The sequence below is a fragment of the Macrobrachium rosenbergii genome, chromosome 17 (genome assembly GCF_040412425.1).
Source record: "Macrobrachium rosenbergii isolate ZJJX-2024 chromosome 17, ASM4041242v1, whole genome shotgun sequence".
Lineage (NCBI taxonomy): Eukaryota > Metazoa > Arthropoda > Malacostraca > Decapoda > Palaemonidae > Macrobrachium > Macrobrachium rosenbergii.
The window spans coordinates 36,283,265-36,288,264 of record NC_089757.1 but is presented as its reverse complement, the minus strand read 5'-3'; positions in this window follow the sequence as shown (position 1 = coordinate 36,288,264).

Here is a 5,000-nt window from a genome sequence, read left to right as displayed (position 1 = left end):
TTTTACTAAGTACATCTGAAGTTTCTCTCTCTCTCTCTCTCTCTCTCTCTCTCTCTCTCTCTCTCTCTCTCTCTCTCTCTCTCTCTCTCTCTCTCTCAAGTAAATATTTATTTTTTATTTTCATATAAATCGTGGACTTTCTTGTTACAAGCTGAAGATTTACATATTTTATATGATTGTCACTTAAATTGCATTAATTTTTATTTTACTAAGTACATCTGAAGTTTCTCTCTCTCTCTCTCTCTCTCTCTCTCTCTCTCTCTCTCTCTCTCTCTCTCTCTCTCTCTCTCTCTCAGAAGTAAATATTTTTTTATTTTCATATAAATCGTGGACTTTCTTGTTACAAGCTGAAGATTTACATATTTTATATGATTGTCACTTAAATTGCATTAATTTTTATTTTGCTAAGTACATCTGAAGTTTCTCTCTCTCTCTCTCTATCTCTATCTCTCTCTCTCTCTCTCTCTCTCTCTCTCTCTCTTGAAATGATTTTCACTTATTTTTAAGTGAATCCGGGACTTTTTTTTTCACATACAAGCACATCTAAAGTGGTCCTCTGTCTTCCGCTTTCTCTCCCTTACTGTCTTGTAATTGTTTTATGTTATTTTAAGACAAATTGACTTTTATATGCATTCTAGAGTTTCTTTATAACTTTAAGTGGTAAAATACTTTAGTACTTCTTTAAGTTTAAGTGGCAAATACTTAAATTTCCTTTGAGATTCGTAGGCAGTAAAAAAGGCACGCCAATCTCACGATGGATTAAGCCTCTCTTCTCCTTAACGCCATATTTGAAAGCAGGGGTACACTCCCCCCCTTCCTCACCTCCCTCCCTTCCCATCTCCTCCCCATCCCCATCCTCCCCTCATTTCGATTCTCCCCCCCGCCTCTCTCTCTCTCTCTCTCTCTCTCTCTCTCTCTCTCTCTCTCTCTCTCTCGAGTGCACCCATCTTACTCTACCCACTTCTTCTCCCCCATCTTTCCCCTTCACGGAAGAACGCACCGTTTAACCCCTTCTAGCACTTGCCCCTCCCCCAAAATCTAACCCTCCCCATTCCCCCTCATCCCCCTTCTTCCCCTTTTAGTCTTTGGATGATAACTTGTAACGCCATCTCCCATCCCACTTACTTTATGGAAGGGGAGTGGGATGGGGGAGGGGGTGGGTTATTTGTATGGAAAGGGGGTGTAGGAATCACTGATGATATTTTGTATATCTACTGTCATCAGAAGAGCGATGAGAAACTGGATGACAGTATAATGTAAGAATGGAGATATTCTTTTGTGCGATGTCTGTGGTATATATATATATATATATATATATATATATATATATATATATATATATATATATATATATATATATATATATATATATATATATATATATATATATTCTACCGGCTTTGTCTGTCCGTCCGCACTTTTTTTGTCCGCCATCAGATCTTAAAAACTACTGAGGCTAGAGAGCTGCAAATTGGTATGTTGATCATCCACCTTCCAATCATCAAGCATACCAAATGACAGCCCTCTAGTCTCAGTAGTTTTTATTTTATTTAAGGTTAAATTTAGTCATAATCATTCTTCTGGGAACTACATAGGATAGACCACCACCGGGCCGTGGTTAAAGTTTCACGGCCCACGGATCATACAGCATTTTACAGAGACCACCGAAAGTTAGATCTGTTTTCGGTGGCCTTGATTACACGCTGTAGCGACTGTACCAAAAACTCGATTGTGGCAAAGTGATTGCGCCGAAGAAACTTCAGCGCATTTTTTTGCTTGTTGGTATTGTATCAGTTAAATTATTAGTAATGCGTTTATTGATTTATATTAAAAATATATGCGACTGAAGAGTGACTTAGCCAAATTCACGTATTAATCACTCGTTTATATGCTTACTCTCACATTGTTTTTCTAATTTTTGGTTACCCTTATTCATATTTTCACTGTTTCCTATCCTTTATTCTCTCCTTCTCTTGTTCCCGAGATTGGCTGTTCTTTCAGACAAGGCATCCGACGACACACGATACCGCTAAGCAAACTCGAAGGGGTCGAGGAGGGGGGGAAGGGGGTAGGGGGACCTTCTACCGCTGTACCCCTCCCTCCCCCATTTTTAAAATAATGTAAAGAAATAGATGTTATATAAAATCATTCGGGAAAACCACTTCATTTAAGAAAATGAGTGACTGTTGAAAATTGGTGAGGAAATGAAGTATGCTTGTAATTCTCGCTACAAGAAGAATAATGAACTTCAATAGTATTAGTGTCAAGTTACCCCCAAAGGACCTTTCTTCAGATGGATGGCTGTTTGTGTGTGTGTTTGTTTGTTTGTTCTCTCTCGTTGGTATGCGTATTTATTCATTAAGTTATTTCTCCTTTCATACGTATGCATGGTTATCTATATATTTATTTATTCTTGATGATGGTGTAATGCTAAATTGTACGTTGGGAGAAATCTTCAGTTTAAAAATCAGCTGAAAAATAAGATACATTAATATGTATCAGATGGCTGTGTGTGTGTGTGTTCTCTATCGTAGGTATACAAGTTTATTCATTAATTCATTTATCATTCATACTTATGCATGTCTGTTCATACATGTATTCTTGATGTTAGTTTACGGCTAAGTTATTGGTGAACGAGTATTATTCACTTCCAACTGCTGATTAGACAAAATATACATAAGTATGTATACATCAGATGCTGTTCGCTCTATACACAGGCATACATGGGTGTGCTGTGAATATTTATGCAAAACACTCATTGCTATATTTTAATACAGACACGTGTGCACATATGCCTATACACGTACACCAACCGTTTCAGCTGCTTATTATGCTACTGTGTACCTGGGAACACGTCTTGTACCTGTTGTGTACCGTAAGGAAATTTACATAAATAAATGTTTGATTTGACAAAAACCAAGGTTTGCTATAAACCAGTTTTCTGTCAGAGGCTTGATTGGTTCCCGCTCTCGTTCTCGGAAGTGGAGAGAGAGAGAGAGAGAGAGAGAGAGAGAGAGAGAGAGAGAGAGAGAGAGAGAGAGAGAGAGAGGTATCACTGATAGTTTGGAATGATCTTATATGAGTGTACAATTTTCATTTTGCTTTACGCAGCTTCTAGGTGATTTGAGAGAGAGAGAGAGAGATCACTACACACAGCTTCAAGGTGATTCAAGAGAGAGAGAGAGAGAGAGAGAGAGAGAGAGAGAGAGAGAGAATCACTGTTAATCTGTAATTATCTTCTATGGATGTACAACTTTCAAACAACTTCGAGGTGATTTGAGAGAGAGAGAGAGAGAGAGAGAGAGAGAGAGAGAGAGAGAGAGAGAGAGAGAGAGAGACTGAGACTTTAACAGCCTGCCTTCTCGTTTGCATGTGGGTCACACAATTAGCAGGGCAGGTCATTCCCATTGTGTTAGAGCTTACAGAGCACAAGAAAAGGCGTCACGGAATCCCCAGTCTAGGTTTGGGAAAAAAAGGAAGAAATGGAGAAAAAGAAAAAAAATGACAGGGAAAAAATAAGAGAGAGAGAGAGAGAGACAGAGAGTGGGAGGGGGGCGGGCTTATTAATGCCCAAAAATCGTGCAGGAAAAAGGCGAATGTCAGGAGACGTAAGGATCACCATTCTTCATGGATTACAGATCAAATCGGACCTGCTGCTGATTTGGTTCGTGTTGGGGTTATTTGTCTTAGGGCCGAATTTTAGATGATTTGCCTTTTCTGTGATTGATTTCTCTCTCTCTCTCTCTCTCTCTCTCTCTCTCTCTCTTAAATCAGCTTGAAGTTTTATGTAGCAAAATGGAAATTGTACATTCATCGAGGATCGTTCCAGATTAGAAGTGATTTCTCTCTCTCTCTCTCTCTCTCTCTCTCTCTCTCTCTCTCTCTCTCTCTCTCTCTCTCTCTCTCTCTCATTGCTTAGGTCTGAAATGTCAGACAGGATTTCTTTAGTAAATCTCTCTCTCTCTCTCTCTCTCTCTCTCTCTCTCTCTCTCTCTCTCTCTCTCTCTCTCTCTCTCTCTCTCTCTCCTCTTAAATCAGCTTGAAGCTACATGTAGCAATATGAAAATTGTACCTTCATAGATGAGGTACTTTTGAATTTTACTTTAACTCCGGTCGGCAAAACACAAATTAAATTATTATTATTATTATGTGTGTTATTATTATGTGTTATTATTATTATTATTATTATTATTATTCAGAAGATGAACCCTATTCATGTTTAACAAACCCAAAGGGACAGTTGAAAATCCATCGTCGAAAGAATACGGCCTTCAGTTGAGAGAAGTACAGAAGGCAATAGGAAATACAGAAAGAGGAGATCATTTATTAGAAAAAAAATTAAGAAATAAATAAATAAATATATAAAAACTTAGGTAAATTATTAAAATAAAAAGAGAATTGCTTTAGGGTAGAAATGCGTTGTATCTTCGCTTGGACTTGGAGGTTCCAGTGTGACAAACAAGACAGGGTGCAGATTTTGGACACATAACCCATCTTACTGGTGGGGGGTGAGGGGGAGAGGTGAGGACATGGACACCTTCCACCTCCCCTCCCCCTATCCCTCCCCCTCCCCCTCCCGCCGCAATCGGTTGTCCCAACGACCGTTAATAACACTTGGCCGGTCTTGAACGAGGTGATATCACCATAGTTAGGAAATTAAGGAATTATACTACATGGCTCAGTCCCCTTGAACAAGTGTGCAATGTCTTCGACCTAAGTGAGTGTTTGTGCTTTTGTTTGTTTGTGTGTTGTGGGAATTTGTAACTGGATGATGAGATTGTAGCAATGAGATTTGAATTTTGATGATTGTAATCCATTTTACTTCCATTTTTATCTATTTATTTATTAATGTGTTAATTTTTTTCAATAGCTGATATATTCTTTCAGTATTTCCTATTACCTTCTGATAACTTCTTTCAAATAGCCACCGTCGTATTTTTTGGAAGCTCAGATTTCAAGTCAGTGGTGGGCTTGTTCCGTATGAATGAATTGTGTTCATC